The sequence below is a fragment of the Protopterus annectens genome, chromosome 5.part1, assembly GCF_019279795.1.
Source record: "Protopterus annectens isolate FY-2018-M chromosome 5.part1, PAN1.0, whole genome shotgun sequence".
Taxonomy (NCBI): Eukaryota; Metazoa; Chordata; order Ceratodontiformes; family Protopteridae; genus Protopterus; species Protopterus annectens.
The window spans coordinates 565,410,170-565,433,553 of NC_056736.1; positions in this window are offsets into that span (position 1 = coordinate 565,410,170).

Sequence of the window (23,384 nt, forward strand, 5' to 3'; positions counted from 1 at the left end):
GAAGGACAACAGAGCGGAGGTAGTGCTGTGATATGGCCTGAAACCATGTTGGGTTTTGGAGAGGAGATTATTAGCTAGGAGGTAGTTGGAGACCTGGGTATTGATACATTTTTCAAGTATCAGAGAAGGGAGAGGATACCAATGGGGTGGTAAATGAGTAGGCTAGTGTATCAGCTGCAATTTAAGTATTCAGAGGGAAGGTTGTCAGCTGCGAGTTTGGTGGGTTTAAGTTTGGACAATAGTCTTTTTATGTTGGAGGTAGGTACTGAGGTGAAGAAGAGAGGAGGGGGGCTGCTGTAGGGTTTCAGTGAAGTGTTTGTTGAAGGATTCAGCAATACTGCTGGAGGAGGGGGGGGGATGGACCTTCCCTGGGTGAAGGATAGTGTTAATAGTGGACCAGAATTGCTTAGGGTTGTGGTTGGTAGAGTTTAGGGTGGATTTATAGTAGAGGGAATAGTCTAATTTTATATGCTTTTTGGCTTTATTGCGCAGTTCAAGGAATGATTGCCGGAATGATTTTTTGTTAGTCACCAGTGCTCCCAGGCCTCATCACTGGATTTCATTAGGGTTCTGGTGGTCTTTTGTAACCATGGGGCACGCCTGGATCTGACTTTGGCATTTCTTACAGGAGCAGGAGTGTTTAGGATGGACAGGAAGGTACTGTTGAAGTGGACAGCCTCATCTAGGATGAGGTATTTTAGTGGTGACCAGTTAATTTTTTGCAGGGAGGAGATGAAGGAGTTTGGGTTGAAGTTGGACTTGTTCTGTATTTGCCTGTGGATAATGGGCTTCAGACCGTGTGTGGTGCCGAATTAGGAAAGTGGGAGAGTGGTCACTAAGACCGTCAGGTAAGTAGCCTGGTAGGTAAGAGTGAGGGGCTTTGCTGACTGATTGTTAGGGTTTTTGTTGATTCAGGCAGGGGACTGAATGAGTTGAGTGAATCCATGGAGATTAAGGTGAATGGTTGGGAGACTTATTACAGGATAGCCAGTTGATGCAAGTCACCAATAATTATGGTTTCCTGGGGTAAAAATAGAGTAGCCCAGCTCAGGAGATTTTCTAGGGGTGTAATATTTTGCACTGGTGGGAAATAGCAACCTATGATATTGATTGTTTTTGTTTGGGTTTAGTCTGAGATTGGCATAAAGGATTTCTTCATTGTTGTGGTGAGGGGCAGAGAAGTTCAGGAGTTGAATACTGAGGTGGTGTTTAAATATCAGTGCTACACCACCTCCTATTTTGGACAATCTGTCTGAGAAGGAGGATGTATTCAGGTGGAAGCATTTCCTCACTTCTAAATGAAAGGTTTAAGCCAGGTTTCAGTTAGGAAGAGAATATATGCTTATGCTGGCATGTAGTTCTTGGATTTTATTGCATATGCTAATGATGTTTATGGACTTTATAAGTAGGTCTTGATTTCTTGTTGGCTAGTTGAGTTGTGGGGGGGGGGTTGCTTGGACTAGGGCTTGTGGTTGGGTTGGATTTGGAAGGACCAGAGTATGGATGGAGGTCTCCAGCGAGGGCTAGTTTATAGAGAGCGTTTAGGATATGATTTACACCTGTAAGCAACGGCGGCAAACGTGATCTCAGGTAGGTTAGGTTGGTGGGGCATTATCGGCAAAAGGAGGAGCACGAGAGTTCTAGGATCTTATGCTCTAGAAGAACAGGCAAAGTCAAATCAGAGTCTCCGTTCCAAATCCAACAGTTGGAGAGTGAATGAATGAAACTGACATCAGATCAAGTGTTTAAGAAGGCACACAGCCTCTCTCTTAAAATCTGTGGAAAAGATACGCTAACATCTGCCCCCATGTACACCAACACGTTTATGGTTTTTTTGAAAATATGTATTTTTATAGGAATTCATTTTTTGTTAAATATGTAGTTAAAGTATTTTCGTTTTATAGATTTGAAATTCATTTGTAAATGGGGGTATAATAGAAGCGGAGAAGTTTATAGAGAGCTTGCGTAGGAATCTATTTGGGATTAGTTTTGATGGTCTGCAAGTTGGAAATGGAAGGGACACATCAGGGTAGTTTGAGGACAAGGATACATACAAACATTTGAACATTCAGACCATATTTTACATGGGCAAAGCTGCCACCCACCACACATTGTAAAATCCATACCATATGGAGAATTTTTAAGAATTAAAAGACTGTGTAATAGCCAAAACTTGGATTTAGACAAAAAGTGGCTAGGACTTTTAGAATGTTCTGTAATACGGGGTATGATGAAAAGGTGGTCTGGGAAGGAGTTAGGAAGATGGATAGGACTAACAGTAAAGGTATTAGTAAAAATAGGTGGAACAGTTCAAGTAGTTATGTATATAACGCTAACCACTGCACCACTGTGACCGATATGATAAGGAACATGTTCAGGAATATATATTTGTGTCTCCACATATACTCTTTTCATGGAGAAATTAACAAGTCAGGTTAAATACTTTTGGGGCTTTTGGAGAGAAATGCGGCCCATTAAAATAAAAAAATAATAATAATAGGGTTCTCTTATAAAGGGGTAGGAGTAAGATTTTTTGGTACATGGAAAATTTCAGATGCCTGTAGTGGAAAGACGTTAGTGTGATCTTATAAGGGACTCAACATGTGGTGGTGTATGCAATTTTGTAGTTAGGAGTTTTCCTAACAGTAATGGTAAAAGGTTTCAGGAACAGGGTGTTTATAAACAGTCAGGGAATAATTTATGGGCTTAAATGTCCCTGTGGGAAATATTATATAGGAGAAAGCAAGAGAAGTTTCTCCATGAGATTAAGAGAGCATACAAGGGACATAAAGAATAAACTATCAAGCAGAGTAGCTGCAATTTTTTTTTTTTAATTCCACGGGGGGAACCCAGTAAGACTGCTAGCAACTGTGCTAGAACAGGCATATAATGATCAAACAATTTTACAAGACATAAAAAATAAAGAAAGGAATCAATTTTTATTTTAAGTCTGAAACACACTTCAAAAGATTTTAATAAAGAATGCAACTGGAAATGTTTATTGTAATAAGATGAGGGACCAATGGTTAATTGATTTATTGGCTAATTGAAGGAAATTAAAGTGTACATAATGAATGTGGGGAAGGGAAGATGGTGCACACTGTAAAGGCTTGCTCAGCCGAGGAGCTAGAGAATCTTATTGGTTTTCTTTTTATTTATTCACTTGGCCTAATTTTGTCTGGTTAGTGAAAAACGTGTTTACTGAGCAAACCCTTCAAGAAAAAGGCAGTCTCCTCAGTCCCCAAGTACAGTTTCCTGACTTCTTGTCCCTTTTGACGTTTTCTTTAGCTGCAAAACTGGTTCCTTGCAGATCCCTAAAAAAAAATCAGTCAATACTACAAATCGAAAGATGTCAGAAATCAAGTTTCCACTCGTGTTCTGCGGTTACAGATCTGCTCAGCACATCCACCAAAATATTCCACTCACTTGAAAGGTACACTACTGTTAACCTCCAGCCTACAAGCAAGCAACTACTTCCAGACAGCCATGGCCACCCCACACAAGCAGAACCTCTCCCAGGGTCTTCTGGAAAGCTTTAACTGCCAAAGACTACACCAACTCATGTGCAGTTCTCTTCAAAGGATCACATCTCCCACAATAAAATACTAGAGACATGCTTCCCAACCAAGGCCAAATGCTTCCCAGCCAAGGCCAACTGTATCCATGAGCAGATGAGGATCCCTGGGGAAGGTCCTGCCCAAATTCTTCTGAAATGGCACAACCCACCACTAAGCCTCCCTGGTCACAGCAGAACACAAGAGATATCTGCCCAAATGATCTTCCTGCTGATCACACAGGTTTCCAAGGTGTAGTTTTTCCATGTGATGTCTTACACATGGACCTTGAAAACGCTTGCTACAATACAGGCAGGAACTGTCACAAACTGTGATTAGCACCACCTTCTGGATACATACCCAGTGTAAACAACTTAGCATGTTCTGAACAATGCCCTTTGTAAGCAGCAGTTTCCAACCTGAATGCCAAAACTGCTTCCCAAATAGTCTTCCACTGTGCTAAGAATATGTCTGACTTCTTTTCACCAACAATGAACCCAGGGAACTAGAGAAAATTACCACCTTTTAATGTGACAAAAACTCAAAGTGACATAAAGCCACTACTAAACAAATATTCACCCAGTTAGGGGAAATGTGAAGGGCTCTCAACTTAAATGCTTCCGATAGACAGACATTTGACAAATATCTGCAGAGTGGTAGCAATACCAAAGGGGAGTACCATGACCAGAGGCACCAACTGCTCACTGGAAATTTCATAAGTCTCATATGGGTTTTCAACAGTGGCACATCCCAAAAACTAGCAGCATTTAAATCCAGAGACAGCATTCACACACCTCTTGGAAATATTTAGTGTGTGTGTGTGTGTGTGTGGGGAGGGGGGGGGGGACGCATCTATGACTGGCTTTCAGTTGTGTTCTCCACTGGTCGCCATAAGAAAACTTAAATATCTTGTTCCTTCAAAGTACAACTTGTCAATAACCCTCTATCAGCCCTGCTGAGTACCTCACCTGGATGGTCAATATGTAGACCCTTCAGAAAAGGGGAGTGCATTTTGCCATGAACACAAATTATATACCATGCCCGTAAAGCAGAGTACTCTGCATCCAAATGTCTGCAAAAAATCCCAATTCTTCTGACTCCAACATCCTGCTTGGGTGGCACAGAAGCACAATGTTTTGTACAGAGTCCTCACAGCACTAAAGTTTTCCAGAACCTGCTACTTGTAGCTTGCCCTAGAAAGGGCAACCTATGCCACAGCCATGTTAAAGAGGGGAAATCCTGTACCTCACAAAAAACCCAAAGTTCATGAAAGACCATGCTTTGCCCTTTCCCTTCCAAGTTAATTACATTAGCAACGTCCCTACACTGGGCATTACATGGATAAGCAGGTTCTTCATTTAGTCAATCTTCTTTTCCATCTAAGGCTGCCCTTTAAGTAAAGGATTTCCTGGACATGACTACGTAAATGCTGCGGACATAAAGTAAGGTGCATTTACAATAGTAAATGACTCTCTCTCAGATGCTACAACCAAGACACCTAGCAATTCAGAATTGTTGTCAAAGAACATCTCTTGCAACATGGCAAATGAAAGAGAACTTCACCCCAATATCATATCACAGATTTAAGATTCAAAAACAAATGCATGTCATAGCCTAGTACTTGGCTATGAACCTATCTGCCCATGGGCATTGATAAGCCTAGCCACAGAGTGATGGCTTTCACCTCCCCATTAGGATTAGTAACCTGGGCCTCTCAACAGGGCTCCTGAAGTGATCCCAGGGTAGAACTTACGATTACCCATCCACTCATCAATATTTCTCTTGAAGAGCGTCATAGAGGAGCTCTGTCGAATATGGATTGGGATTCTATTCCAGAGTGAGGGGAGTAGCTGGGACAGGAATCTATCCCTCCAGCATGCCCTGTTTATTGTTGTACATAGGTTCAAGTCGCTAGAACGAGTGGTTCTGAGGGATCTCGTTTTTTTGAAGTGAAGCATGTCCATTAGTTCAGGGTTTGACATGGCCCTATAGGTCAGGCATAGGTCACCTCTGAGCAGACGGTAAGCAACTGAAGAGCTGGAGCTTTTTTTAGTCGTGCTTCATAGGGTAATTGTTTAAGGCCCTTAATCCTCTTAGTGAGGTACTTCTGTGGTCTTTCTAGTTGTTGCAGGTGTCTAGTAAGGTACATCCCAAATGGGGCATTGTACTCTATTATGGGCCTAATGAGGGAGGAGTAAAGGGGCACAATCACCTCCTTGGATCTGGATGAGAAACCCTTTGTGATAAGGTGTGCCACATAGAATGATTTCCTGACCGTTTTGGCTATGTGGTTATCAAAGGAGAGCATGCTATCTACTTGGGTACCCAGGTCCCCAATTACTTCTTCTGTACTTAGTGGATTCCCATCTATGTGGTAGTTAGTAGGTACTTTGTTTTTCCCAAATGGGATTACTATGCATTTTTTGGCATTTAGCTTGAGGCCGTGACTTTGACACCAGGTGTTTGTCTCTGCGAGACCCTTTTGCAGGATGCCTGTGTCAGCTGAAGAGTCAATTATTGCACCCAATTTACAGTCATCTGCGAACTTGGTTAGCCACAGTCCCTCCGCCTTTGCCTGTACTTCGGAGAAATATATACCGAACAGGAGGGGTCCCAGGACTGAGCCCTGTGGGACTCTGCTTGTGACTAGTTTAGAGTCAGACATGGCACCTGCCACTCGTACCATGTGGGCTCTGTCTGAGAGCCAATTGGCAACCCATCTCGTGACATGCGGGTTGACACAAGCTGGTGAGTTTGTCTGCGATTCCCCGAGTGTGGGATGGTGGCGAACGCCTTAGCGAGGTCCAGATATGCTATGTGGACCACCTTCCCTTCATCTATGGCCTTTGTGACCGTTTTGAAGAAGTCGACCAAATTCAAGAGGAAAGATCTGCCTTTAACAAAGCCGAACTGGGTGGGGTCCAGTGTCTGGAGGTTCCCAATGTCCCTGTTAATGAGCTCCACGATAATGTGTTCCATGGCTTTGCAGACCAAGCTAATCAAGCTTATAGGGTGATAGTTCCCAGGGTCAGTTGTGGCACCACCTTTGTGGAGTGGTACGACTGTTGCTGTATGCCATTCTTTGGAGACATAGCCTGTAGAGAGGCTGAGTTTGAATAGTGATTTGAGATGGGGGGTTAGTTCATTTTGAAGCTCATGTAAGACACAACCTGGGATAGCATCTGGTCCCATTGATGCTGTGTTTTTGGCCTTTGCAAGGGCTGTCTTTACTTGTGTGTGTGAGATATCCGGAGCGCCACATTCTTCTGGGATGGGTGCTAGCCCCTTTGGTGGAGGGGAGGGGGGTGAAGTTTGCACTGAACTTGTCAGCCAGGATGTTGTCAATGTCGACTGATTCAGTGTATTTATGGCCATTGTGCACTAGCTCCGAGCATATCAGAGTTTGCCCCTACACTCTTGACATAGTTAAAGAAGGCCTTGTGGTTATCCTTAGAGTCATTGGCTATTTTTCTTTCAAAGTTGGCCTTGGATGATTTAATGAGGGAGCGCAGTTTTTTTTACTGATGTTAATCAGAGATGCCTTCTTATTTTGGGATTTTGTTCCATCTTGCAGGAGTTTCCTCCTTCTGTTGTAAAGTTTATTTATGGCCGGGGTCCACCAGACTGGCTTCCTCTTTTTTGAGGAGTTGGTCTTGGTTTTACTTGGGATGGCTCGGTCCATGCATTCTTGAAGGTGTTCATAGAATGCACTTGTAAAGGATTCTGCCGTTGGGTCATCATTTTCCATTTGAATGGGAGCTTTGAAACCTCCCACCTCAGTCTTGAGTGTGAAGTTGGCTTTAGAGAAGTTTTTTACCTTGATTTCCTTGACTGGGGGGGGGGGGTCGGGATGGGGATGTCCAGTGCGATTAGTTTGTGATCTGATCTTACCAATAACTAGTTTACATCAGGTGTGGAACACAGGTTCCCCATGTTGGTGATGACCAGGTCCAGTATGTTGTCACCTCTTGTGGGAATGGTGACCAGTTGTTCAGGGGCGTTTGAGTTTATAAACTCAAGGAAGCATTGGGCTAGGGCGTTTGGGCTTGAGTAGTTTTCCCAGTCAATGTTTGGATAGTTGAAGTCACCCAGTAGCATGGTGTTGGGTAGAATCTTCATACTTTCTAATGTTCTCAGGAATGCTGCGTGAGGGTCCTGAGACAAGGTGGGAGATCTGTAGCAAGCTATAAATTGAACAGTCAATTTACCTGCTGTCAATTGCACTTGGATGGTCTCAGGATTCCACGTGCTGTGCTACTAACCTGGAGGTGTGGGAGTTCTTTATGAATATGGACACACACCCTCGTTTTTTGTTCCGGTCCTGGTTTTGGGACCTAAAGGTATGGTAGGAGTTATAGCCTGGTAGTGCTGGGGTGCTCTCTGGAGCCTTGAACCAGGTTTCTGTCACTGCACATATCAATTTCTTCCATACTAAGGAGAGCCTTGAGTGTGTGCATTTTGAGGTTTTGACTTCTGGCGTTGAGCAGCATTGCCCTCAGTTTTTGTTTATTATTGTTGTTTATGGAGGCGGGTTTGTCTTTTGAGCCTTGCCTAAAAAAGGCAGTATTGGGGCGGCAAGAGTCTTGGCCAGTATTCGAAAGCCCAGGGGCGACAGGTGCAAGCCCAGGGGCGACAGGTGCAAGCCCAGGGGCGACAGGTGCAAGCCCAGGGGCGACAGGTGCAAGCCCAGGGGCGACAGGTGCAAGCCCAGGGGCGACAGGTGCAAGCCCAGGGGCGACAGGTGCAAGCCCAGGGGCGACAGGTGCAAGCCCAGGGGCGACAGGTGCAAGCCCAGGGGCGACAGGTGCAAGCCCAGGGGCGACAGGTGCAAGCCATCTCTGGAAAAGCAACGTGGCTTGTCAAGTATGTCATCCCAGGATGACAAGTACTGGATCCCCTTTGAATGACACCAGTAGTTTAACCAATTGTTGAAACTGATCATTTTTTCTTCTTATGCTGGCATCATTTTGGGTGAGGGCAGGATGCTAGTCAGAGTCATACCAGCCTGGGCTACATGGTCAGAGAGCTCCTCCATCTCTCTTTTAATGTAGTCCAGGGAGGTACGTCTCAGGTCATTTATGCCAACATGTACAATGACAGAGTCATATTTGTACTTATTGTGGAGTGACCAGAGTGCATGTGTTATGTGGCGGATTCTGGCACCCGACAGGCAGCTTACGGTAACCTTCTTGTTCATTCTAGTGAGTGGGACGCCTGTGTGCCCGATGATAGAATCATCGATTACTAGTGTGTTAGGTGTGTTATTTAGCCTTAGGGGCTGTTTTTGCTGGGCACACTGACATTGTGACGTATGTGTTACTTGGTTTCTGGGTTGCCCTTCTTCTTGTGACTGGCTGATCCAGTCATGGGTTGAGAGAGCTTAGCCTCCAGTTTGGCTGTGTAGCTGCATCGCTCACATATGTTTGTGTTGGTTGGGAGGAGGAGGGGGGTGTCTGTGTACATGAGGCAATTGAAACATTGCCTCAGGATGCCCAGATTCACCAGCTGGACCAGAGAGCACACTTGAAGCTGTCCCTTGAACATGCCTGAATAGATGGTTGGGACTGTATCGCTGATTGGATGAGTAAAGAGCCTTGTACTTCCTGAGTATAGGGCTAAACTTTTGGTCAATGGCGTCACCATCACATTTGTATCCATAGGAAAGTCTAAACAGGGCAGTACAAATCCTCTCATTTAAATACTTGTCCCTATTGTCCTTACTCACCCAGCAAACTCTGGAAAGACAGGAAAGGGGCAGCGTCAAACTGCTTAACATTTCTCTCTCTCTCTGGATACTTACAAAGATTCTGCATTTACTATGGTTACTAAATTTAGTCAAGTCATTGAAATCCTAAAGTCTACCACAATTTTTCTGCCCATTCAACTAAAAATGCTGAGGAACATTTATTACTGCCCTTTAAGTGATTCTGGGATCCAGAAGGTGTTGAGCATTATTTTTGAAATGAGACTCATGCTGATGACATATCACATTCTGAAGAAGTGCAGACTATCATCACTCTCCTCTTCCCAAGTTCTAAGTGCTTAGACAGTGAGATACAGCAACTAAAATAAATGCTTTTGCACTCAAAATGAAAATTGGTTTCAACCAAAGATATAAAGTAAAAGTCATTTTCATTCAGACAAAAATCACTTAAAACATTCAACCTAAAGTTGCAAAAGAAAAATACAATCAAAACTGAAATTTGTCTTTATAATTATTGTCTTAAAATGTTTCAAGTGGTAAATAAGATTTTTAAAAGGGGACCCAAGAAAAAATGACCCAGGTAAACACATTTGGCATATACAAACTTTAAATCAAATAAAATCAGTTGAAGTTCAGTAAAAAAAAAAAGTGATCATTCAAAAAATAAGCATTTCAGGCACAAATTATTGTAAATGCAATTTACATAGTTGAGACAAGGCAGTATAAATGAGAACAAAATTAAGGAGGCATGGAGGAAGTAAAGCAGGTGTGATAAGAAGTTAAAGGGAATTTAAGTAGCAGAGGTAGTGGTAAGGATACACAATGAATTAAAGAGTTAAAGTAGAGGTTATAAGATACAATGGTATGAAGTGATGGGACAAAACATAGCTAATATGGAAATGTTAGAGATGACAAATGCAGCGTGCTTAATAACAGAAGCATGCTCCATGCAGCTAGTAGGTACATTCTTAGGGCTTAAAAAAAAAACACACACTGGTGTGCAGATCACAGCAGTCTCTTAGAGGAAATCCAAATCCCTTAGAGCTACACGCTCCAGGGACTTGAACCTCAGAACAGAAATAAAATAGGACACGCTGGAGGGACAGATTCATATCCCAGAAGCTCCCCTCATTCTGGAACAAAATCCCAATCCAAGTTAGGCAGAGCCCCTCACTGACCCTCTTCAAGAGAAATCTTGATGAGAGTGGATGGGAGATCATAAGTTTACCCCTGGGATCTCTTCTGTGTCCCTGCTTGACAGAGGTACAGTAAACTAACCTTAAAAGGGATACCTTCTGTGACCTACTATACAGAGGCATTGTCAACTAATCTAAAAGGGTGGCGAAAGCCAAACACACTGGCTAGGCTTATAAATACCCTAGGGCAGATAGCCTAGTAAATCAACCTATGATACGCGATTCTTAACATGTTTTGAGATGGGGAAGATAACGTTTACAAAGCGGTGTGTCTGTATCTATACATAAATAGGGTTAGGGATGAATATATTAAGTGTAACCTTAACTAATGGATGGTAAATCTGAAACTCGCCCTGGGTCTGTCCCCCATGTCTCCAATGTTTTGGGCATTACTGTCTGCCTATGTGCAACATATCTCTCACACACACACACACACAGAGAACCTCTAGAAACTTCCTAATATATCCCCTCCAAATAAATGCCCATGATACATAAGAGCACAAATGGGGTGGACTGCACAGCCAGGCTTATAAAGGACCTGGTAGTTAGGATGTATAAAGTTCAGTTACATACTAGGCTGCCTTTTTTGGGGCAGCTGGCTAATTAATCAGGGAAGCTGCAGGCAGCAACACATCCTCTAAAGCAGACAGAACAGAAGAATGGGTGTAGGTTTTGGAAATTCCATCTGTAACAACTCAGTATTTTCTGAAGGATTGAGAAACCTCAGCGTTCTCCCACTGAAGACACACATTCTAGTCATACTCTGAAAGAGAAACCTCTGGAGGGAGAAGCAGAAACTGAGCTCTTAGAGTCTGAATAGAGAGAGGAGAGAAACCTATCTGCCCCTTCATCATCTTGTTCAGATTTAGAATCTCTTCAGAAAAGAGGTATCCCTCTTTTTCCAAAAACTACTTACAAGAAGGTTCAATGGCTTCCAAAAACTACTTACAAGAAGGTTCAATGGCTCGAAACAAACACTGAGCAAAACCCAGTGAGCTACTCTTGTCTATGGAAATTTGAGGAGTAGACTACATGCACAGTGTTCTGTTTATTTTGGTCAAGAAAATGGGGACAACCATGCTACAAACAGCAGCAGCAGCTTCCTCAGAGATGTGCACAACATTTTGACAACAGGGGAACCTTCCTTGTTCCCTTTCCCAAGGCCAATAGAAGTAGTTTTCCCTTGCCCACTGACGAGAAGCGAACAGCCACAGAGGATGTGGCTAATCCCCAGTCCATAGGGGCTGTAGGTGATACATCAGAGAAACATGGTGTAAAGGAGTAGTCTGAGGTACAACAAATGGCCACAGCAGTCACCCATCTGCAGCAGAGGTAAACTGCTAGGCTGCTGTGGTGGCAAAGGCTTTTTGCTTAACTTTTTTTTTGCGGCTGGAAGAAGGCCAGACCATAGGACCAGTAGTTTGCTCAATCAGGCAAAATTAAATTACTCTTTCTCAGGGAAGACTAGCAGAAAATGCTGGTAAAAACCTGCAAGTCTTAAAAGATCACTTTCCACAGAAACACAGTAGAATGAACTGTCAGATGCAAAAAAAAAAAAGTAAAAATTTCTACACAAAGTGGCATTTCAGTTATTTTACACAACTTTTGACAAAGTAATATTAAAAAAGGCACTTCTGTAAGTGCAATACAGTCTCATCACAACCCATCAAAAACACAAAAATCCTAGTTTTAAAATAATTTTCCTGAAGACATAAGCCAAAATAATATTTTGAAAATGGAAGATTTTTTTCCCCTCAAAAGGGGCCTTATCTTTCCAGCAAAGGAAAAGCACCAAGCCAACCATCAATCCTCGTAAGCCTTAGAGGAGTGCATTCTTTGACAGCAGTAAAGCTCTGGAGGGCTTGGCATCCAAAGTTGTCTTAGTCAACTCAGCTCAAGCTGCCTGAGAGTTTGGGCGTGTATAAAGTCCCCCAAAGCTTTGGAAGTTGAGCCGCTGTTATACCCTTGGCAGGATATAACACATATAGCTAGGGCTATTTCTAGCATTAATACGATGAGAATCTCTTTTCTTTCCTGAAGAAGGTAAATAACAAGCAGAAATCAACCCCTAGTAAATGTTATCCCTCCAGTGGGAAAAAAAAAAAAATAGAAAACAGAAAAAGCAAAGTATATTATATTTTTTAAATTATTTTCCTGGAAAACTCCCGGGAAAAGAACTGACCCAAAGCAGGTACACAGCAACAGAGCTCAGATTCCCTTTCCCAGCTAAGTAGTAGACCTTCACCTGTCCCTTCTTGTAGGCAGGCAAGAATGGCTCTCCCTTATCCACAGAGGGCAACCCCGCAACTGCAAAGCACGTGTCCATTCTGAGGCTCTTAGTGGTTTGCAGGTGCTACAGCGGAGGGATCAGGGAGAAATAAGCATCCAAGAACCAAAATCCAGCCATAGCCAGCCTGACAACTTTTCTTCTTGCGGACAGGATAAGAGCCAAGCAGAGTGGTGACCGCTACTAAAGTCCAGGAACAAAGAAGGTCTCACAGACTGTTGGTGGAATCTATAACAAAACAGTGCCAGACACAAAGATAGTTTTGAGGTTACAAAAAACACCAACAGTCCCCCCAAAAGTACCAAGTCCTGCCCATAATACCAATTCTACACCACAATATTAGGAAAAGTTCAAAAAATAGATTTAAACGTTTCCACAAGCATTCACTGTAACAGAATCACCTGGGTACATAATGACACACGTTTCCTAGGGAAAATAATAGTTTCACAGATGAAAAATTTGTTTTCCCTCAGAAAACTAAAGTAGTGGAAGGTTCTCTCCAGAAGAGACCATTTCTCCAGACTAAGGATCGCTAACAGACCATCAGTTCCACAAAGCCCACAGGAGGACAGCATTTTATGAGCAAGAAAGCTCTAGAGCTTTTGGCAATATGTTTTTTTATACGGAGCTCTATTTGAGCTCTTTGAAAATCACAGCACGTGGAAGACACCCTTTAGCTTTGATAAGCTGATTAACTGGTCATATCCTTGGCAGGATATAAAAAGAATAGCTTAGGCTACTCATGATGCAGTGTCTTCAGTAGCTACAAAGCTCTGATAAGACAAGTCCACTCTACAGCCTACCCCTAATGTACACAGGATGACAGGTGCACAATAACCAAAGTCTGAGCGAGTGTGAACGTGTACATGCATGTCCACATTACTGAGAAAGCTGAACCAGACAGTGCAACCTTTTTTTTTTTTTTTTTTTGTCGCTGCACCGTACTGTGAGAAAGGAATGGTAAACACCCTTGTATCTGAAGTACAGACATAACTAATGGTACATTTTTCACACAAAACTCACAAGAACAGTTTACATTTTTGGAGCTCCTGTCCCAGAAGAAATTCCTTTGTCAAATGTTCTGCTTTTTGGGAAGTTACTAATTACAAGTAAAACAAAAACAAGTGGTCTCCCTGGGTTGGCTAGCTGTAACTCATTCTTAGCAAAATATTGTATTCGAGAACTTTCTATTCTTCTTTTGGCTTGTCCCGGTTAGGGGTTGCCACAGTGGATCACCTGTCCACTCATGATTGGCAGCCGAGTTTTATGGTGTTGAGTTGCCAGCCCGACACCCAACCTTCCACAGAAGGCATACACATGCACATTCATACCTTATGCATACATATCTATCCCTATCTCTGGGGCAATGTCAAGATAGAAAGATGGAAAGAGCGAAAAGCAAAATATCAAACATTTTTCACTGCAGGGGGGCAAGCCCCCTTGCACCCCCCCACAACACATGCTCAGAGATCACACAATGGTGAAGGGGCAAATTCCCATTTTCAATATGAATTTTAGATATTTTGGTTTTCGGTCTTTCGAAATTTAAATCTTATGATACAGACCCATATGTATATGCACACATATACGTTATATATACATAAACACACACCTTTCTGTAAAAGTTAAAACTACACTAGACTCCTCCACCTGAAATGGGGCACTTACCTTATACCTTCCTCTCCACACAGTCATTCTGTTACAAATTAAAAACAAAATTTATAAATGAAGTCTGCCCAAAAGTAAACTGACAGCCAATACAGAGGAGGAGGAAATGACAACATTCAAAAATGTACTCCCACTCAATTCAAACTAAACCCTACAGGGATACATCAGATAGCATGCTCACTCGTTTCCTAAGCCAAGAACCAATTTTTAAACGGATTCAAATGAAAGTGGTGACACTGGCAGCATATCTGCCTAAAAACTACAACACTAATAGCCAGTTGCAACCAAAAGCTGTGGAAATTGCCCAGTACAAACAGGACATACTATGGAAGACATTCAACCAAGTCTTCTTGCAAACTTAGAGCTGTTTTGGGAGTAAATAAAACTCTTCACCTCAACAGTACACGTTTGCCTGTCAAAAGTTCATCCTCCAATAAATCAGCACATGCACTTAATCACTGACACTCTTACCTCTGTGTACACAGAACATATACGGAATTCAAAGCAAGAAATTTGGTCTGCATGAAAAAACACTATGCAATTTCACTCTATATAGTACCTGGGGATCCAGCTTTAAAATAGCAGTTCAGAGAAGATGCCATCAAGGTTAATGCAAGTTCAGGAGAATCCCAACTCTCCAGTTTCATGCAGGTTTAGGTGTGGCCATGTTAAATTAAGAGCATGTTTCAACAAATCTGCAGCTTGATCCGCAGTAATAAAGTTTGGTGACTCGAGGCTTTACTGAAAAAGTTGACCCAGACTCTACCACATACTGCTATGTGGAAGTTCAAATTTATTCTCTATACAGTTTTAATTGTATTTTGTATACAGCTGCATATTTTTACTGCAGTGCATTTTTCATTTATTAAAGTTCTGCTTAGGAGAAGAAAGTCTCAAAATGTCATGTGACTTAGCTCTCTCATCATCCGCCCACCCCTTAATTTGATCAAAAAAATTCTTTCCTTTTCTTAAAATGATTCGTTAGTAAACAAGAAAGTATTTTGTGAAGGCATTCCCTTGCTACTTATGCCCTCCCACTGTACACCACAGATCCAGAATGAGTATCCACAGACGACTGCTGTAACTACTTTTCAGGAAATCTCACTCAGAATTGTTCCCCCTACTACTACAACAGACTATTATGCATTGTGTCATGAACCATCACTGTTTTGCACCAATTTTTAGATCCACAATGTATGTACATTCTATTAGCTGGTGTCTATTAATTGACCTGAAAAACGCATTACTTGTCACCACATGGTTACCAGCATACTTTGGTTTCATCCTCAGACAGGCTATTAATTTGAATTTCTGAGGCCATGTAGCAGCTGCCTCATGGTTACAGACATCAAATTTCTAGCATACAATGTACTTGCTTATCAAAGCTCATGGCCAATTCTCCTACCTACCCATGGTCAGTAAACAGCACCACATCCATCACTCCTACACGTGTTCAGGTAGTAAAGAAACCTTTTTCCAAGCCTCTTAGCTAGCTTAACTGTAGTTTAACTCCATAACAGGTATCACGTTGTAGCCAACTACAGCAGCCCCATCTATGACCCACTCAGAACAGGAATTCTTTATCCTGTTAGAAAAAAAAAAAAAGTTAACCACTGAACCAAATATCCTCCTTACGGGTGACTTTAGCGATCCACACAAACTGGAAAACATACCACCACCAGTACCAAATACACCCAGACATTTCCGGGCTTTGTAATTGCCAGTACACCTGAACAAACTGCCTTCCTTCCAGAGATTCTAATCTTCATAAGCATGTCTCACACGTGTTCTCATTTAACTAGCCAGTTGTTTACCTCACCTTAGTAGAATCTGATCAAGCGTCCTTCTCCTTGAAGCTCTGCCTTGCAGCTCTTGCAAACGACTCTACTCTCAGAGCCCACCCCAAAACCAAAATTTCTATTTACTGAACTTATTAATAAATCACAAAAGGCACAGATCCCCAGCAAACTATGTACAGGAGGCTGCAGTCTACTACTTAGACATATGTACTAGGGCATCTGGGCCAGACCAGTGTAAGCATTATGGAAAGAGCTACACAAAACTTTTAAGTCCCTTTTATAATGAAGTATAAGAAACTCCCTCAAACTTATTAAGAAATACCTGGCATGGTAAATTCATAGCCTTGCAATTCAATAAAAGAAGAAAGTCTTCTTCAGCTATATTAGGAAACTTAGAAAAGTAACAAACATTTTTTTATACAGAACATGATAGTCTCCTTGGCCTCAAGGACACTGCCAATATTCTAGCCCACAGTCTCTCCTCTAACTTCACCGCATCCACCCTTGCCATCACACCTCCATTCAGGAAGCTGCTTTCAACAAACTCCCCTTGTCACGTCCCAAAATTAGAAGTCCCCATTCCATGAGTCCTCCTATCCCCGGATTTCTGCTGTAAAGTTCCGACTAGCAAAACCCTACCATAAACTCCAGTCTCTCTCTATTGGCTACACCCCAATGTGTGGAAATCGGCAGTTGTGTTGCCCTTACACAAAGGTGGACCCTTTACAAACCCTGGGGATTACAGACCTAGAAGCCTCTCTCTCCTAATAATTTAGAAGGCTATAGAACATTTTTTATAGTTGAACTAAAACAAGGACAGAAGTAACCTTACATCCATGGAACCACACCAATTTGGCTTTGTAAATGGCTACACCTGCTCCATCTGACCGAGTTCTTGGTAAAGGTTCCAGAGGCTACTGATAAAGAGATGTACAGTCTATGCTGCTTACCTAGACTTTGCCAAGACATTTGACTATTTTCCTTTGTTGGTATTTTTAAAATCAACATTAACCCAGTTTGCTGGATAAGCAATTGATTAAAATCGGAAAGACCCCATACCTTTAAGTTAAGGGGTGTTTGCTCAATACAGAAAAGCATAACGAGCAGTATCCCACGCAGCTCTGCCCCCATTCTGATGCTCAAAATTCTCCAGCAAAACCTAGATCAAACAAGTGACTGATGTGCTAGTAATGGGCTTACCCTCAATGCCAAGAAACCAAAGTTTATCTACATGGTAAATGGAAATGATCACATTCCATTTAAATTAGGTTCATAGGTTGGTACTAGGCTAATCAGCCCTAGGGCCTATACAAGCCTAGCCATAACAATTCCCTGGCTATTTCTTCCCACATTATTTGCTTTCCTGGACCCCTGTCTAGCAGGGCGACTGACGTGATCCCTGGGGTGAATTTCCTTTCTCCCATCCAATCGTCAAGGTTCCTCTTGAAGAGGTCCAAAGAGGCACTCTGCTTGACATGTATGGGCAATCTATTCCAGAGTCTGGGGAGTCTCTGTGTCAGGGACCTATCCCTCCAGCACGTTTTGTTTATTGCGATGACAAGGTTTAGATCCCTGAAGCGTGTAGCTCTGAGGGATTGAGATTTCTTTAAGCGTAGCATGTCCAACAGCTCTGGGTTTGACATGGCCTTGTATGTTAAGCAGAGATCGCCTCAGAGTAGACGATATGCGAGACAGTATAGCTGGAGTTTAAGGCGGTCAGCGTAGGGCATCCGCTTTAGGCCTGTGATTCTTTTAGTGATGTATTTCTGAGGCCTTTCCAGTTGTTGCAGATGTCTTGAGAGGTACATACCAAATGGGGCGTTGTATTCTATAATGGGGGATGAGTAAAGTGGGACAATGACCTCCTTTTTTCCTGGATGAAAAGCCCTTCGTGATGAGGTGTGCCACATAGAAGGATTTCCTGACTGTTGTGGTGATGTGGTTATCGAAGGTGAGACCACTGTCCACCTGTGTCCCTAAGTCTCTTATCACACTTTCTGTGTTTAGTGTACTGCCACCTATATGGTAATTCATGGATACATGTTTTTTCCCAAAGGGGATAACAATACATTTCTTGGCATTGAGCTTGAGCCCATGGCTCTGGCACCAAGCATCTGTTTCTGTAAGGCCCTTTTGTAGAGTATCCACATCATTTGGGAATTCAATAATGGCTCCCAGTTTGCAGTCATCTGCAAACTTTGTTAGCCAGAGTCCCTTAGTGTTGACCTGTACTTCAGAGAAGTAGATGCCAAACAAGAGCGGCCCCAGGACTGAACCTTGAGGTACTCCACTTGTCTGGAGCTGGATTTGGAGTCGGCTACTTTTACAGTGTGGGTTCTATCAGTAAGCCATTTAGCAACCCAATGGGTGACATAGGGATTAATGCCCAACTTAGTAAGTTTATCTAGGATTCCAGAGTGGGGGATGGTGTCAAAGGCCTTGGGAAGGCCTAGATAGGCTGTGTGGACCACCTTACCCTTGTCCATGGCTCTGGAGACTGATTCAAAGAAGTCAATCAGGTTCAGGAGACAAGATCGGCCCTTAAACCCAAACTGGGTGGGGTCCAGTGTTTGAAGGTTGCCAATGTCTTTGTTTATAAGGCAGTCATCAGGGACATTAGTACCTTAGAGAACAAACTTTATTTGACCACTATGTCTCTGTGGTGGTTAGAAAACCTTTGCACAACTTATTCAAAGTCCAGAGTAACTATACTCCCACTTTACTCAACCCTTACTAGACCCCAGGCCAAATATAATGCCTCATTTGGCTAAGCATCTAAACAAACTTGACAGACCTCAACATTTCCTCACTAAAAAGCTCTCTCTGGTCTTAGTACCATTAGTTACTCTATTAAAACCCTGTCCCTGCAAGTATCACACAGACTCTTGCAGAGTGATCTCTGCTTAGCTTTCTGGTCTATGAATGAGCCCAGCACTGAACTCCTTCAATAAACACAACCAGTGGTAAAGCAAGCACACGTTCTAGAGATGCAAGTCTACTACAATAATCACCACAAACTGGAGCTAAAGGTACCTAACCCAGCATATTCTCCATTTGCAAAATAGCTTGTCCTCATATACAAGCAACATACCTCTCGGTAACCCTTAAAATCAGTTGAGACGAGTGGATAGAGGATTGCAAATTTTCACAGAAGATATGCAAGGAAAGCCTACTTAATGGGGAAACACAGTCTCCATTACTACTGGGTGAAATTAAACTTTTCAATAGTCTCCTTGGCTATAAACAAACAAACCTATGAAACTTCAGGCATATGGCATAATGTATACACACACCATTTCTGCAACCTCAGTAATGACTACAGCTGTTCCATTACAAAATTACATAGATCACTAACTTGCATTATGCATATTTATGTTGTTGCTTCTGGTCCAGGCTGGAATGAATTTTTCAGACTATACCAGGAAGCCAGTTAATATGGCCATAAATAAACAACTTACTTCTGTAATTAGCAACTTGTTGGGAGTGTTCTACTGCAGTTTGCAATGAGCTGCTACTCCAACACCCTCAGGTGGCACTCACCACTGTACATACTGTAGATGAATCCTCTGGATTTGCACTCTGACTTCTACTTACAGGTATCCAGTTTAAAGGTTACTGCAAAGCAGGTGAGTGTAATGGCACAAGTATGACGACACCCAAAAGGACCAGATTCCAAGAGACTTACTCTCCGTGTAATTTACTTCAGTATATGACCTGTACAGACAGGCTTACACTGGTGGGCAAATTCCAAAAGACCTGATCGCAGTGTAAGTGGTCATTTACACTTGGAGCAAGTCTTTTGGAATTGAGCCCAAAATATACCATCCACTGTACACTAAATAAAACACTACCGGTTAATAGCATTATAATAAATGGTTCAGGTATCACTTAAATCTATATTGACTTATAACTTCTGGGGTTTGGTCACAAACACTGAAACACCAATAAATACAGGCAAGAAAAAGGGAGTACATCTGAACACAGCTATAACATATGGCTCAAGTAAGAATTATTATACGTTTTACTAAGCAATCTGGTGGTTACAGAACTTGGAAGGGGGGATACCTGAAGTTTGCATATGTCTACATGTTGCAGCAACTACTCTACTGACTGGTTAGCTGCCTGATGCTCTTTAAACACCCTGGTATACAGCTGTATTACATGAAGGTAAGCACCACCTTCAAATTTTCTTTCTGCAAGTGAAACATGCAATTATGCCACTGTTCTCTTCTACATTATTTGCATACAATGTGTGCCCCTTTTAGATGCTGCTCATCTGGTTTCATATTATATGCATTTGCTCAAAGGTTTCTTCATGTAAGTCTGCCATCTCATTGCGGTCTTCACACTTAAAACTTTGTTTCAACATGTACAGCTGGTGTTCCATTTTGAAATATTGTGGTTAAGCTGTCACCATTAAAGACTTTTTTAATCACTGCTGTGCCCTTTATATCTTTCTTTCCTTTTTTTTCTTGATTACTTAAATTGACAAGCCAAAGCATGATGTTCATGAAACAAGTGATCAAATACCAAATACTTTTTTTTTTGGGGGGGGGGGGCACCTTCTATGCTCATATTTCAGGACGATCGGTTTTAGAGTAGGGGATCAGTATGGCAACTATACAAGAAAATAAAGTGAAATCAGAGTAGATTTTGTTAGCCAAGATGTTACCTATGGATTCTGAATTGGCACAAGTACAGCAGTTTCAAATTCAGAGCCCAGCTTTGCAGATTTTATGTACCTAGCTTAAAAAAAAAAAAAAATCACACGACCATAGGTGGTTACTAGACTATTGGCCCTAGGGCCCTTATAAAAGTCTAGCCAAGTTCTACCTTCATTTCCATGATCTAAAAAGGAACAAAACCTGCAACGTTACCAAAGGTAGTCTAACACAAAGCAGATTAGAATCCAGAAAAATTGTGGACGTACCACCACAGAATGTGGATCTCAATGAAAGTAGTTTAAAAGCCTTTAATAAAACATGAAAGGTAAAATATTCCATGCTCATAGGTGGGTAACTAGGCTATCGGCCCTGGGGCCTATACAAGCCCAGCCAAAAAAAAAAAAAAAGAGGTACCCTGGCTTTTGCCACCCAAGAAAATTATTTTCCTATGTCACTGTCAAGCAGAGCCACAGAGGTGATCCCCAGGGTGAATTTCCTATTTACCATCCAATCATCAAGATTTTTCTTGAAGAGTACTAATGAGAAAACAAATTTTTCAAATAAAACAAAACTGATGGATTAGCACTTTCTGCCATAGCCTTCTTCAGATCCTGAGCAACAAACCAATCACCTTGTTTAAATAGTCAAATACCAATCCTTGAACAAATAAGAATCCAATATTTCCACTTAAGGAATCTGCTCCAACAGCCAATAAAACTTCAAAGTAGCTAAAAATACAAATGGAGCAGAGAACCAAACAGGCTGAATAAAAAGCAGTTTAAATATCCAAAGCTTAAAAATACACACTCAAGCTCTTTCAGGGTAAACCCTTCATGAGAGGAACATAAAATGAAGTACTTTTGACATCTTTTAAGTAATTAAAAAACTGGAACAACCAGACTTTAGTATTTACCCTCCGTTTTTTCAGGGCTGGCTTTAAAGGTCATCACCATTTAATCCAGGAGTTTTATCTGCTCCCAACTCAATAATCCATTGCATTTCTATAAACTAAATCACCTCCTCTGTTATTAATAAAAACCTTTTGTACACCCATAAAAGAAAAAACATGTCTGGGATTATCTGCAACATGTTGATGATGTATGTACATCATATAATGTACAGAAGACTGATGCTTCAAAATTCAGTCCTTCAGCGTACAATTAGACTTTCCTATATAGAAGCTGGGACAGTGCCCATGCCTACACTGAGCTAAATAAACAAGATTCTGGGTAAAACAGTTGGCTTGCAAATCAAATGCATATTTCTTAGTTATGTTATTGGATGAATAAAATAATTAGAGCTATTAATTGAAGGACAAGCCTTACATCACCTGCAGGGAAATATTCCCTTCCTTTCTGGGCAACTGCTTTTCGCCTTACTTGTGACACAGCAGATCCTTTAAGTTCTTATTTCTTTTGAATGCAAAATTATCTCTTTCACCTACTATATAAATTTTTCATTGGATAAAAGAATTTTCCAGTTTCTCTGAATAATGTCACAAATACCCCCATTATTATTGCTATATTTTAGTGTCATATGTAGTGAATGGTCTCTATTCTACTTTGTTTTTTTCCTATAATCATGATTAGCATCAGAATACCAAGGTTTTGCAGTACCTAAATCTATTGAGTTGTGTACAAAGTATACCTTGATCTAGATCATTCTTATACCCTCTACTTATTAATTTTTCAACTTCTTAGTTTTCAGGTCAAATGTGGTGTTCTCTGTACATACGAGAAATCCTATGTGCTTGACCTTTAACTATATTTGTAAAAGCAGACGACTTTGGGTGCATGCTATCACAGGCTAATATAGTGTTCTTCCAGCAAATCTTTCTAAATACAGCAGTTTGTACCAGTCCCTTATCCTTAAAAATATATACATCTAAGAAGATAACGGTTGCTGCTGAAAATTAACTGTGAACCTTAGAAAATTAGTTGCGCTCTCTAAATAGGCTATAAATGCATCTAATTCTGTTTTGTACCTCTTCAGAGGAGAGTGGCATCATCCACAAATCTGACATATAAGGATAGCTGTGCCTTCCATAGACGCTCGACTTTAAATATATTCACATCCTCCCAGTAGGCTAATACAAAGTTAGCATAAGAATTTGCACAGGGTGACTAAAAGCTGTCGTGATAAATAAATTTATTATTTTCCTAATAGAATGTTCAGAAATTCACAAATCAACTGAGTGGAATCCTGATATACTTCATATTCATTTAAAAGAGTTTCTAGAGCTTGCAGGCCATATTCATTAATATTACTAGTAGGCAATCATCATAAACACAGTCTTTTAATAAATCATACAAGTAGTTAAAAAAAGTTCTGTGTAGAATTCTTGGAAATAATCCCAGAGCATTTTTCAACTTGATTTCTACCCATACTGTTAAATGCTCCATCAACCAGCCTCTTCCTGAGGCTATAGGTCTCATTTGAGGTGAAGTCATACTTTTATAAATCTTTGGACGAGCTTTAAATATTCGAACAAGCGGGTGTTCTATCCATACAA